This window comes from Ornithorhynchus anatinus, chromosome 17 (assembly GCF_004115215.2).
Source record: "Ornithorhynchus anatinus isolate Pmale09 chromosome 17, mOrnAna1.pri.v4, whole genome shotgun sequence".
In the NCBI taxonomy this organism is placed as follows: Eukaryota; Metazoa; Chordata; class Mammalia; order Monotremata; family Ornithorhynchidae; genus Ornithorhynchus; species Ornithorhynchus anatinus.
Genome location: NC_041744.1, coordinates 32,833,884 through 32,849,006, shown reverse-complemented (window position 1 = coordinate 32,849,006; position 15,123 = coordinate 32,833,884). Strand labels below are relative to the sequence as shown.

Below are 15,123 nucleotides of genomic sequence, written 5' to 3'. Positions count from 1 at the left end.
CTATATGGGGGCTCATGGTCTAAGAAAGAGGGTTCAGGATTTAATCCCCATTTTACAGATGAGGAATTTGAAGCACAGAGAAGTTAACTTATTTGTTCAAGGTCACTGAGCAGGCAAGTGGCAGAGCCAGAATTAGAACGCAGGCCCATGAGTCTGACTTCCTGGCCACGATCTTTCCACTAGGTTCCATTGCTTCCCCAGTAAAACTTATTCTGTTCCTGGTAAAGAGCCAAATAAATTTCTGTTGACAAATGACACACACCTGGCCACTGAAAGCCCTCTTAGTTGGGATAAAGCAATTTAAGACGCTTCTATTAATAATAATAATAATGATAATAACAAAAATTGCAGTGTTTGTTAAGGGCTTATTATGTGCCAGGCACAGTATTAAGTGCAGGAGTAGATACACCAGACAATCCTAGCCCTAATATGCAAAGGAAACCAATTAGCTTTTCACAAGGAGATAGTCAAATATGAGATAGATACCTACACTTAACAGGGTAGGTAATTTAACACTGTACTGATTTCAACATGAGAGCAATTTTCTGCCCCCTCTTATAGTTTCTACTTATTGGGAAGCTTGGAAGAGTTTCACAAAGGCAAGTTTGGTTTTCTATGATATTTGAATTACACCTTTGATAGCATTAAAATCAGCATGGCGGATGGGAGGAGCGGCAAATGACATTCTTTAGGGCAAGATAAGGGGGCAGAGATTCCGCTCCCAACACAGTCACCGGGATGCAACAAAGAAGACCTCAATCAACCTTCTTGTTCTGGTTAAGTACTTAGATTTCCCACAATCTTATCTTCTTAACTAAACAAAAAAGGCAGCTGGGAAGGAGCCAGGAGCCCACAACATTGTCAATAAGCTTGGCTATAAAGAAGCTAACCAACCTTTCACTCACCCCAGGTAGTTTGACACTGAAAATGTATTTGTGTTTTCTTCTCAAAAGTAGAGGTGCTTTCAAAATATGCTCCAGAACAGAGTTCTATAGTCCCAGCTAAGTAACTGTTCCAGGCTTTCACTAGGACCAAAGAATGTGATCTACCCTCTCTTTTTAAAGTTAAGTTTGTTCCACTGGCTTTGACAACACTGAGAATCTCAACACCCTCCCCCCAATATACAGCACCATATAAACATATAAAAATGTAAAAAAAATTAATTTGATGGCTCTAGGGTGTATCCCCAGAATCAAAAAGATTAGCATCCATTCCATGGGCGACTTTTAATTCTTTTAAGTATAAACTTTGCCTCCCAAAACTTATTTGAAATTGTTTTACTGAATCATATTTAAGGAGGACACAGTATGAAGAATTATGTGGCTCAAAGTAAGACAACCACCCATGTCACACCATTTCCACAAAACCAGTAATTTTTTGAGAAACAGCAGATTTTCATGGACTATAGTTGGAAAATTATCTTTCTAACTTTCTGAGATTATTTTAAACAACGTTTTATATCCTTTCAAAATAGCCACAATTACTTGACTTTTACTTCATCTTTTAATTTTTTGGGGGGGAACGGGGTGGCGGCGATGGTAGGGAGAGGATGGGTTTTATGAATGAGTGCAATGGCGTGAAGACTACTGGGCATCAGTTCTGTGGGAAAATCCTGTCAGAGAAACCTCAAAAACAAAGAGTTTACCATAGTTTGAAAAAACAGCAAAACATTACCAAATGGAAAATTCCTTCCAACACGGAGCACAGCAATATGGGCCTTACCTATAAAAAAAGGAGAGAGAAAAGGAGAAAAAAGTGAGAACCAATTCCAGGGTTCTACCTCCAAAATATTCAAGATTCCAAAACATTCCCAGGTATCCTGACAACCCATGGACAATCCAAAATAAACAGTAACTGCACCAGAAAAGGAAGCAGTCATTTCTTAAGAAACGGTAATTAATGTTAAAGAGGAAACCGCAAACCATTCCACACAGGCAGTGGAGAAAAGCAGCTGAATTTGATTCCAAATAATTTGGAGAGGCCCATTTAAGAGGCAAATGAGTAAGACACCTAGTGGTGTGGATGCAATGTATCTTGCTAACGGAATGCCGGAGTGCGGGCACCACTGCCCTAATGAGGAGGGGAAGTTGAGCCCAGCTCAGCTAAAAGAAGGATCTGTGCAGGCCTACTATATTTTTCCAAGCTGAATTTTTCTCCCCTTCCTCACTGTTTGAACTGTTTGTTATTTTTTTTCCCCAATGTGAATATTGAAGGTCATGACAGGTGCCAGATTAACAGCCCGGGAAAATTAAGTGCTTCATTCATCCAGGGAAAAGTCACAACCTGGGCAGAAAAAAATCAAAATTTCTCTTTCATGACTATTGCAGCTGGGTTTCAACTCTGACCCTTGGGGCCCCCTCTGACCTGGCATCCCCTTCCCTCTCCCCACCCCCCGCAGTTTTGGTGGCCCAGTGGCATCCTGGGCCCACTGGCTCACCAGTGAAGCAACCCAGCATCTGACTGTTGCAGGCTCTAGCCTGTTTGTGAATTATGTATTCAGGGGCTTGGCTTTGCTTCTTTCTGGCTGCAAGCCATTTCACTGCTCATCAGTGCCTCCATCAACAGTGGGCAGGGGAAATTTAGAGATGAAACTCAACCCAGTCAATCTTGCTTCTTGTTGGCAGTTCTGGAAATGTATTGGTAGAACAGCAGGTTTAAGCCACTGGATAAACTGAGGATTTTTGTGCTATCTGTGGGTTTCAGTGATCCACTTGCTCCGCATCACATAACTGCTCTCATCTTCATTCTCTTGGTTTCTGAAGCTTGGAACTCTGCCGTCACCCTTGACTCCTTGCTTCCTTTTAAGCTTCCTATTCACTCTCTTGCTAAATTCTGCCTTTCCTTTCTCCCCTATATTTCTTGGAAGCATCCCATTTTTGCCAAATGGCCACCTCTCTTGTTCAAACTCTCGTCATCTCCTCAACTCCCTATCCCAACCTCTTCAGTTTACACTACACTGAATCATCTTCCTGAATTTAGCACAGGTTTCTCCCATTCTCAAAAAACTGCAATGATTACCATTTTCCTTTCCGATCCAGCAAAAAATCCCTCACCACAGGCTTCAAGGCTTTCCACCAACTCTCCTCTTTTTATCCACCTGGTCTTTTCACCTGTTATATCCTAGCTCACTCTCTCTTTATTCCTTTCAAGCTCATCATCTCACTGCCCTGAGCATCCTTCCCATTTCCAGCCTTATGCTCATGTCCTTCCCCCTGCCTGAACTCCTACCCTCTTCAAACCCACCAGACCATAACTCTCTCCACCTTCAAATCCCTCCTGAAATCTGGACATCTCCGGGAGGCATTCCCCAATTAATTTCCAACTCTCCCAGGTTGTGTCATCCCAAAAGTCTCTTCCCCTCTTATGTATCTTTAGCACTTATGCCTAAAACAGTGCTCCACCTTTCCCCCAAAACCTTCTCTTCCTCCTAGCTTTTCCTAACTCAGCAGAACACGCCACCATCCTCTGTGTCCCAGAAGCTCACAACCTTGGTGACATCTAGACTCATCATTACCCTTGAACTCTTGTGGGTAGGGAACACGTCTACCAAATCTAGTATGTTGCACGCTCTCAAGTGCTTAATACAGTGCTCTGCACATGAAGTGTTGATTGACTGATTCAATTTTCAGGTAAATCCCATCAGTTCTTCCTACACAACAACTACTAGATCTGCCTTTTCCTCTCCACCCAATTACAAGCTCTGGGTACATGATGGCTAATGGCTAGACTACTGAATCAGTCCTTTTGTGGTTTCCCTGCCACCATCTTATGTATTTCGTCAACTGTACATTCAGTTATTTATTTTGATGGCTCTATTTCTAAACTGTTTTATGTTCATCACCTCTGTTAAACTCCTTAAAGGAAGGGAACAAGTCATTTCTTTATTTTGAACTTCCTAAGTACCTAATCAGTTGGTCAGTCAGTAGTATTTACTGAGTGCTTACTTTGTGCAGAGCACTTACTAAGTGCTTGGGAGAGTATAATATAACTATATAACAGACACATTACCTGTCCACAACAAGCTTACATCCTAATACAATGCATCACATTCAGAGGGTGTTCAATACATGCTATGGTTACCTTCTATTATGCATACACCTATTTACATATACTACTAAATTATTCATTTACCTATCTTTTGTTTCCTACTGATAGGTAAAATGGTTCCTGTCTGTTTCCGCTGCTAAACTGTATGCTTACTGAAGGGAGTGTTAGGGCCATTTATCTCCACTGGTCCCACTCCTCTGGGACATAACCAGCATTCAATAAATTCAGTTGATCTGACCTGCTGCATTCATGCACATTTGAAAAGAGTCAGTGACCAAAGGTGCCTCAAAATTATACTAGGCCTACAAGAAATATGATCTAGGGTATGTAAGGGGCTTCTCCAAAGTGTGAAAAGCACTTTGAGCACTTTTTCAGGGACCAGCTGCTCTCTGCCATGCGTGGCACTGACAGTACGATCCTGGAGAAGCGTGGCATATTTTTCACACTGGTATTTTTTTTGTTAATTCAACTGGAAAGGAGGCAGGATTGTTTCCTGTCTACGCTGTTAACGGAGCCTGTGCCTCGGTGTCAGGGAGATAACAACTGTGGTTTGTTAATCATCACCCGCTCTTGGAAAATATTCAACAAGCAATTAATAACCTGCAACGACTTGATGGATAATTTCCTGAAGGAATTTTATCTAGCATGATAAAGGTGCCAGGCTGAAAACCTCATTTGAAGTGAGTGCCAAACTTGTTGTTGTTTTCTTAAGGCTGCCTGCCCTCGCCCAGGCCTCTAGTACGAAGGAGGCCTCAAGGAGCCGTGGTTACAGACAGCCATGGCAACCAGCTGGAGAGCGATGCTCTCGGGGCAATTCACAAGGAAATCTTGGGAAGAGACAGTTGGCGATCTGCAGGCTGCTGTTTCCTCTTCTGCCTTTTCTGTCAGGCGAGTCTGTGCGGTGCTAACATGGGCATCAGCGGGCTGAGGCCGCGCTGCTGCTGCTGCTTTTGGTGGCGTCTCCTGCCAAGAATGAGGGATGAAACTCAGGTCTGAGAGCTCAGGACTGTGAATCTGCACGAGGAAAGTCAGGGCAGGGGTTTGTGCAGCACCACTTCCTCTCTCTCTTTGCTGCCAGTTCAGCTCCCGCTGGGGCACGGATCGCAGCCACTGAGGAGGGCAGCTCCAGGGAGAAGGGCATTAGCTTGTATCCACCCCAGCACTTAGAATGGTACTTGAGCCAGAGTGATCACTTAATAAATAACATTAAAAAATGAAAGAGCACATAAAACTTTCTCGGGTGTTGGACTCATTGATGGCTGAGGTGACCACACTAAGCTTGCCCGGGCTATGCCAAGGCACTGGGCCCAAAGGGAGCTGTTTTGGTTGCCATTATTTAAATTAGTGTCTGTCTCCCCCTCTAGACTGTAAGGCTGTTGTGGGCAGGGAACAGGTCTACCAACTCTGTTATACTCTACTCTCCCAAGAGCTTAGTCCAGTGTTCTGCACAGAGTAAGTGCTCAATAGAGAAGCAGCATGGCTCAGTGGAAAGAGCCCGGGCTTTGAAGTCGGAGGTCATGGGTTCAAATCCCGGCTCAGCCACTTGTCAGCTGTGTGACTTTGGGTAAGTCACTTAACTTCTCTGTGCCTCAGTTACCTCATCTGTAAAACAGGGATTAAGACTGTGAGTCCCATGTGGGAAAACCTGATCACCTTGTATCCTCTCCAGCGCTTAGAACAGTGCTTTGCACATAGTAAGCGCTCTACAAATGCCATCATCATCATTATTATTATTATTAATAAATACCATTGACTGATTGCCACCTATGTGAGCTGGATATTTTTCAGGGTTCCTGTTGGGCATGAGCAGTGTGGTCTAATGAATAGAGCACAGGACAGGGAGTCAGGAGACCTGGGTTCGAATCCCAATCCCACCATTTGCCTGCTCTGGGACCTTGGCTAAGACATTTAAGTTTTTTGTGGCTCAGTCTCCTTATCTGTAAAATGAGGATCAAATACCTGTTCTCTCACCTCCTTAGACCGTGAGCCCAGTGTGGGACAGGGACAGTGTTTGATCAGGTTCTTTTGTACCTACGCCAGTGTTTAACACACAGGAAGTGTTTTTGGCTCTTCAGTCGGAGACCTTTGCCACTAATGGCTTGGCCCCAGCGGGTATTTCTCTATTGGTACAGCCACACTAGATCCCAGATTCCCAGAGCTGGACTTTTCCACTGGACCAACAGCAAGACTTGGCAATAGAGCCAATGGGGAAGAGGAAATGGGACTCCTGCCTTTACAGCTGAGGCTTTGGAAAGTCTTTTCCTCAGTGTCTCTTGGAAAGCAGCTGAGCTGAAATGTGTGTCAGAACAGTGTTTCCTGCTCTCTGGGTTAAGAAACAGCTTGCCACCATACCCCATTACAGCAACGCATACCAATCACATGTCACCTCCATGGCTGTAAAGAGGAGTTCAACCTTCAAAGAAGGAGGCAAGAGTCCTCACTGTTGTGCACAAAGGGAAAGTGGGAGCCAGGCTAGGGAAACGGATCTCGGTCACGCCCGAGCACTCTGCTCTCATCCCAAGACCCTATAACTTCACAGGAAATGAAAAGAAGGCAGAGTCAGGCACATCCTCCCAAAGCAGCTTTTGGTGGGCACAATAAAAGTCAAAATCCCAAATGAAATTTTCTGTGACATCTTCATACCGAGTCTTTTGCTAGACCACCTTAAGGCTTGTAGGTCAAAGGGATGGCCAGATCACGAAAGGAAGTGGGCTAGCAGTAACACTCTCTCATTAAACACTATTTTGCATACCGGTGCCTCGACTCTGCTAGGACTCTGGGCCAAACTTGTGTTCCAGGGCTCCGTGCTTGCAACAGAGGGCGAAATCTGCCTTACGGCTAGGTGCTTTATTGCCGGCTCTATCTGCTTGTTGGTTTCTCTTGGCGGGGCTTGTGCTTGCTTCCAGCGCCACTCTCTCTCTCTCTCTCACTCTGCCTTCTGCAGGATGATGAGAGCGATGCGTGGTTTCCACTGTTGTCTATTTCACACGCACCGCAGAGCAGAAAGTGGGAAAAGGGAGGCAACAAGCTTTATTCTCTGGGGACACATCACAGAGGCTCAGTCCTCTACTTAGGGAGTTGTCCGATAGAGCATCCTCCCCTCAGGACATGGTCATTGGCACTGTCCTGCCCAATGAGCCAAAACCTCTGGTTGTGGGCTTAGGACCACCATAGAGGGTCACAGAAGTCATAAAGGAAATTGCGGGAACTCAGACGGAGGATCCAGTTGCTTCACTGATGAGGAGCCAGAAAATCTCTTCTTTTCGGGTCTCCGCTGGGTGTGTCTACAGGGACTGTAGGGATTTCTTTCTCTTCTCATTTCAAACTCCAAGCAGCCCAAAGAAGGATCACCAAGGGACCACCAAGCACGGGCATTCAGACGGTCATCACCAGCTAAGTGGGGAGCTAAGAAAGCTACTGGGACATTGAACACTGCCCTTTAGATTTTGGGCAAACTGCATGTAGATGTAAATGCCTGGGCAGAGTCTTAACAAAGAAAGCTATTTTTATTCTTCATGATGCCTCCTGCATGTTGAATATAAACACTCACAGAAATTAAGCATTAGGTAATCAAATAACTCAAAACAATGCACTATAGTTCTAGCCATTAAAATGGTTTGGTTACTTTGGCTCCCTTGCTACAATTGTTAATTTGATTACCTGATCTAAGACAGTGTCATGAACATCTGTTCTTAGCTTTACTTTCTTAATTGAAGTAGCAAACTGCAACAAACACCAAACTAAAAGCAGAGCACCCCGGCACTTTGAGAACAACATTTTTGAGGCTGGGGGAAGACGGGGGGAGGTAAAACCACAAACTTTGTCTTCCAACTTCTCTACCAAGACAGGCTTGAATCTGAGATTTCCCCAGGGAAAACAGAGATAAAAATCAGGGTTGAAAAACACACACTCCATATTCATCAAGAAGAACACACTCCATAATCATCAGGACATAACTGTGATATTCCCACCCAGTCCACTGCCCACTGCTTTGTTTGGATCCATCTTTACTGACGCAAAGTTCTTTCATCCCCAAAATTCTATGCCTTTTGTACTTTTCTGAACTTATCCATCTCTCCAATGGCAGTTCCAATTTCGGTCCAACTGCTCATTACCTTTCTCTGTTTCCTAATAATTAATTTGATAGTTCTCATCCTCATCACCAATCAAGAACCTACTGTGGACAAAAGACTGCCCTAAGCTCTCAAGGTGGCTAGAGCACTGGGATGAGCACTGACTGAGGGGAACAGCTCTGTACTGAAGCAATACTAATTACGGTACTTGTTAAGCACTCACAATCTAAGTAGAAGGGAGTAGGACTTAACCCATAGTTAAGTGACTTGCCCAAGGTCACAGAGCAGACAAGTTAATAATAATGTTGGTATTTGTTAAGCGCTTACTATGTGCCGAGCACTGTTCTAAGTGCTGGGGTAGACACAAGGGAATCAGGTTGTCCCACGTGGGGCTCACAGTCTTAATCCCCATTTTACAGATTAGGTAACTGAGGCACCGAGAAGTTAAGTGACTTGCCCACAGTCACACAGCTGACAAGTGGCAGATCTGGGATTCGAACTCATGACCTCTGACTCCAAAGCCCGTGCTCTTTCCACTGAGAACTGGGACTGGAATCTAGGTGCTCTAACTCCCAGGTCATGCTCTTTCCACTACACCAGGAGGTGCTCAGTAAATTCTCACTGAACACCATACTAAGTGCTTGGCAAAGTGTAACCTTTCCTGTCCTTAAAGGAGCCCCGGCATGAATGAAGGAGGCATTGGAATGCAGTGGATTTTGAATACACTTATCAATTAATTTGTTAAATATACTGAGCTCCAAATGTGGTCAGAGCACTGCAAAACCTGGTTCTAAATGCCTTTATCCACTTTATCCACTTTATCCAGAGCCAGAGGACCTGGGTTCTAATCCTGGCTGTGCCAACTGCCTGCTGTGAGACCTTGTACAAGTCACTTAACTTCTCTGTGCCTCAGTTTCCACAACTGCAAAATGGGGATTCAATACCTGTTCTCCCTCCTTCTTAGACTGCGAGACCCAGGTATATGCCCGATCTGATTAACCTGTACCTACCCCAGCGCTTAGAACAGTGCTTGACACAGAGTAAGTGCTTAAAAACACCATTAATCCTGCCACCGTCCTCCGCCAAAAAAAAAAACACCAAAAAACTTGCAATGGAAGTACAAGACATAAGCTGCCTTTGTCCTTGGAGGCACTTCCAATTTCTCTCTCTGCTTTACGATCCCAAGTCTTACTTGAGAGAAAAGAGGAGGTAACACGAATCATCACCAGTTAATGTGAAATATTTGAGCCCAGTCACATTTCTCTCTTACTCAAAACCTTACTACTGATTTTCAATAATAGTTGAACTGCTTCAGTCTAATACTACATTTTGCCACAAGCAGCGTATTCTATTGGAAAGAGCATGGGCCTCGGAGTTGAGGACCTGGGTTTTAATCTCGCCTCTGTTACTTGCCTTCGTGATTCTGAACTAGTCACTTGATTTCTCTGTCAGTTTTTTCATCTATAAAATGGGATTAATTCCTATTCTCCCTCCCCTACAGTCTGTGAATGCCATTTGGAACAGGGTCAGTGTTCGATTTGGTTGTAATTTATCTATGCCAGCACCATCCACAATGCTTGGCAGATAGTAAGTGTTTTAGGAAATACCATTATTATATAAAAATAATAATACTGATGATGATGATGATAAGTTTGGATCTCTTCTGGTTTCATCTGTTCCAGGACGGAAAGACCAGCAGTAGACATACAAGTCAATCAAATCTAAATGGAATACACATTTTTTGGGGGGGAAGAAACCTGTAGGCAATGCACACAATTAAAACCAAGGAAACAAAGACCCTCTGAAGAACAGAACCAAATCCCCTTCACGAGGTAGCCTGCAGCTACTTGAGTCCAGCTCGAACACCAAAAACCCTGCTCTTCCCCTGGGTTTGTTCTTTACCACGGTCCCCTGTCCAAAGCACATTTAGTGTTTTCAAAAATATGAGGCTTAAAACAAAAGTGCCTCTAATCAGATTTGGCCCAAAGAGGAGAGAAATACAGGGTGAGGTAAGTGTGATCCTGCCCTGCGGAATAACAGGGGATGGCAGGGCTTCAGCACATGAGTCACGCAGACACTAAGCAGTATACAGCGAGAGATAATTCTCAGGTAAACTTTGCCTGAGCCACTACGTCATCCTGCTCTAACCTTTCTGCATCAATCATGTCACCCAGATCCTGATGCAACCCAACAAGAATGTCTGATTTGCAGGCAGCGAAGAAATGCTCCCAGAACACACACACTCATTGGAGAAAGTGCAGTGAACATGAACTTCACCAATTTTTTTTTATTTGCTTCATTCTTAAAAAATTCCTGCTAAAAATGTGGCCTCTAGAAAATTCACTCTTCACGAACCAGGGATGTGAGTTTAAATAGGTGATGAATATGTTCCAGAGAACTGGAAAGAGAATGAATCTCCCCACAAAGAGTCCAGAAGGATGAGATGGATAACATCAATGCTAAAGGGAGTTTGGCCATTCTTACTGTGAGGAAAAAAGGTTCCATGAGCTGGCTAGTTTCCTAAGGCCACTGTTCTTAATTCCCTATCTGATAGACACAGAAAACCCAACAGCACTGAGAAAACTGTAATAAGCGCTGAGTAATTGTTTTAGAAGATTCAGGTTTGTGCAGGTCAGGGAGTCTTTTGCCCTCAATTATCCAGGAAATTATAGCTGCACAGCTCCGGCCCAAACAACTGGGGCTCATTTTCCTTACCTAAAAAGGAAGAGAAACTAAATTCTTCCTGAAACGAGAAATTGGAATACCCCACATCTGAGATGGATGGACCATCTTAAATCATCTTGGTTCAAAGCCCAAATCAGCCCAAATCTGGGACTCCTGAGGGGAGCCACGATTGCCTCCCCTCAGCATTACTGCTTGCTGCCTTCCATGCTCACTCCTGTACCTCCCAGATAGGGACAGAAAACTTCCACGCTCATTACCAATAATTTACAAAGGAATCTACGAACCCAAGTGTTTCAGGCGAGTTGGGAAATGAGGCAATGTTGCTAAAGGGAGTGATGGTAAACTAAACCAAACCCGCCAAGTTTCACCCAAAGCAGGTATGAGTTGGAGCAGGTGGGAGGAGGAGAGGGTATGCACGTGACCTCCTTCCTCTCCTCCCCCAAAACAGGAAAGCAGGCCAAAGGGTCTCAACAGCACCTGGAGAGAGTGAAGCTCTACAGTTGCTCAGATGAATGATTTATGGAGTTTGGCAGCAGGCTCAGGCCAAACTGGTTTAGATTCAAAGGTTCCAACCTACAGTTATTCTGAGAACTCTCCTCACACCTGCCATGATCTCTGAGCCATCTGGGAGAGAATACAAATGACTGGGTGGTGCCTTACTCTGACAGGAGAAATGGGAAACCATCTCACACAGAACACACATCACCACCAAGAAGCCGTGGCTTCTTGATATTTTCATACGGAGCATCTTAAACACCCATGAAACCAAATTCTCATATGTTTAGGCTAACTGGACCAGTAATAATTTTGGGTTTTGATCACTTCGGTACTAAACTGAATCAAAGCGATGGAACGTATAAAGATCTACAATACGATGCCCCTGCTACTTTGAAGTCCCAATCCTGTCACAATGACAGGCCTAGTCTATAGAAGCAGGCCACTTCTTCCAGTGAACACTAACTTGTGATAATGTATGTCAACCCCCTCATTTTCCTTCCACCCCTGAATCATCTTGGCCAGTTTTGGTACCCGTTACCTAATCATGGCTCTTGCTCATTGATCTTAAAAACCAACTGCCACTGACCGGGTTGTTGTAAGCTCGTTAAGGGAAGGGAATGTGTCTGCTAATTCTGTTGTAGTGTAGTTTCCCAAATGCTTAATACAGTACTCTGCACATGGTAAGTGCTCAATAAATATGAACGATTGATGGTTAACAATGTGATCGGCAACCATTAAGAAACCTGACCAACTTCAAGTTGGGAGGGTATTATATTCCACCTTATTAGCCACAGTATATGACAGTTAGACACAGTATAAGAGGAAAAAAAAAGGCAACTGAATTGAATTTTCTAAATCCTTTGCAACTCATTTTATTATCAATCCCCCCATTTACCGGCTTAATGTTGGACTAAAAGCAACACAGGCCCCAAAGGGTAAAGATCTAACCTGAAAAGCAGTAGCTGTTAATGGATATTTAAAAATGCTGACACTAATGGTGGGTGGGAGGGGATGTCAAATGCAATCTGGGGCAGATGGAGGGATAGAGAAGGTGGAGTTGAAGGAACCTTAGATGTGCAGAAAAATTGGGAATTCCAGGATCTAAACAGCTGTCTGCTGTTGATAAAGTGAAAAAGAGAAATGGAGTTCTAGCCCAGCAGGGTTCTTCAGGCTAATCAGTCCCAAAGCCTATCTGCCCATCGGGAAATCTTTCAACCTTCCCATAGAGCTGTTGGGCAGTTTAACAACATACATCAAAGGCTCACACTACATATCTATTTTTTTAAGTTAATTTTTTTTTTTATTGAGACCTTCTTGCCTGAGCCTCTGGCAATCCGGAATGCAAACGAATAACCAACTGGCAGAACTACTGGGACATGTTGGGGCACATGTCTGACTCAGAAGGATGGGCTCATGCACTTTACCCTGAAGGCTAACAGATTCAAGAGCTGTTGGACCACAAGGGGCAGAAACTCTCAAGGCAAACATTTACACAATAAGGGCTTATGCATGCATGCATGCACGCGCGCACACACACACACACACACGAATGTGTGGTAGGTAGGTACAAACTCTCTATTACTTGGGATCAGTAGACTGCAGTTGGCTTGGATAACTAAAAACTACAGGGAGGAATTGTCTTTGATATAATGGACATTTTAGGCATTCTTCAACCTCTCCCACCTTGGGTGCTACTCTCCACTGCCCAAATGTAGTAGTGGATGGAGTTGGAGGAAAATCAGGAGAGGAGACTGAAATGTGAGACACTATTATACAACTCAGTATTCACCACTTTGGCCCAAGAAAGGTTCTAGTTTTCTATCTTTATAGTCAGAGAATGAGCAAGGCAAAAGCAGTGGAGAAAATGGCAAAGACTTGCTATTGCTCCATCTTAATCAGGTTTCCTCTTCGGGACAAAGGCCAATATCCCAGCCCACTTGGATAGCCTGTTCCAAGACCTACACAGTCACAGGTAACACCTACATCCTATAACTTGTTCCAAAGCCACACCGGAGCGTCCAGTAATGTTTAATTGCCAATACAATAATAATAATAGCACTAATGATTGTGGTATTTTAAGTGCCTACTGTGAGCCTGTTGTTGGGCAGGGATTGTCTCTGTTGCCGAACTGTCCATTCCAAGTGCTTAGTACAGTGCTTTGCACACAGTAAGCGCTCAATAAATACAATTTAATGAATGAATGCCGAGCACTGTGCTAAGCACTGGAGTAGTTAGTTGATGCAAATCAGACACTTCTCTATCCCACAGTCTAGGTGGAAGGGAGAATAGGTATTTAATCAGGATTTTACCAATGAGGAAAATGAAGCACAGAGAAATTAAGTGACCTGTCCAGATCACACACAGCAGGCAAGTGGCAGACCTGGAATTAGAACCTAGGCCCTCTGCTTCCCAGGCTGTGCTCTTTTTACTAGGTCACACTTTTTGGTGCAGTTTGGAAGAAAAGAATCAATCATATTTAGTGAGCACTTATTATATGCAGAGCACTGTGCTAAGTGCTTGGGAGAGTACAAAACAACAGAATTTGCAGATATTTCCCCTTCCATTCATTCATTAGCATTTATTGAGCGCTTACTATGTGCAGAGCACTGTACTAAGCGCTTGGAATGAACAAGTCGGCAACAGATAGAGACAGTCCCTGCCGTTTGATGGGCTTACAGTCTAATCGGGGGAGACAGACAGACAAGAACAATGGCAATAAATAGAGTCAAGGGGAAGAAAACACTATGACCTTACAATCTAGAAGGGGAGAGAGAATAACATGAATAAGTAAATTATAATATATGATTTAAAATAAGTAATTTATAATAAATGATTTTAAAACCAATCAACCAATGGTATGTATTGTTATTTTTATTAATCATAATAATAATAATGGTATTTGTTAAGCGCTTACTATGTGCCAGGCACTGTACTAAGCTGTAGGGTAGATACAAGCACATCAAGTTGGACACAGTCCCTGTCCCATGTGAGGCTCTCTGTCACAATCCCCATTTTACAGATGAGTAACTGAGGCATAGTGAAGTGACTTGCCCAGGTCATACAGCAGACAAGTGGTGGAGCCAGAATTAGAACCCATGAACTTCTGACTCCCAGGCCCATTCTCTATCCACTACACCTTGCTGCTTCTCTTATTCATTCAATCGTATTTAACTCATTCAATCAAATTTACTGAATGCTTACTGCATGCAGAGCACTGTACTAAGAACTTGGAAACTACTACACAGCAGTAAAGAGAGACAACCCCTGCCCACAATGTGCTTATACTCTAGAAGGAGGGGGGTAGACAGAAATCAAAACAAGTAAACAGGCATCAATATAAATAAGTAGAATTATATCTATAAGTGCTATAAGTGCTGTATCTATAATAATAAGTGTTGTGGGGCAGGAAGGGGGGGAAAGAGGAAAGGGAGTGAGTCAAGATGACGCTGAAGGGAGGGGGAACTGAGGAAAAGGGAGCTTAGTCTGGGAAGGCCTCTTGGAGGAGATGCACCTTCAGTAAGGTTTTGAAGGGGAGGAAGAGTGGTTATTTGGTGGATTTGAGGAGAGAGGGCATTCCAGGCCAGTGGTAGGACATGGGTTAGGGGTCAGTGGTAAGACAGGTGAGACTGCAGCACAGGCTTACCTTTTGCAGAGCACTGTACTAAGGGTTTGGGAGAGCACAATACTACACAATTGGTAGATACATTCCAAAGCTCCTTGTGGACATGGAATGTGTCAACCAACTCTGTTATACTGTACTTTTCCAAGTGCTTAGTACAAAGTACTAAGTGCACAAAGTAAGCACTCAATAAATATCACT

General features: G+C 43.8%; 1 protein-coding gene across 1 annotated transcript in view; it reads right to left on the bottom strand.

Moving 5' to 3' along the window:
• Window positions 1–1,715, bottom strand: part of CMSS1 (cms1 ribosomal small subunit homolog) — a 109,519-nt gene extending 107,804 nt beyond the window's left edge. Inside the window, exon 1 of the mRNA XM_039914457.1 lies at window positions 1,675–1,715. The gene's annotated coding sequence lies outside the window, so the exon portion shown is untranslated. The remainder of the gene's footprint in view (window positions 1–1,674) is intronic.
• Window positions 1,716–15,123: the final 13,408 nt, after the last annotated feature.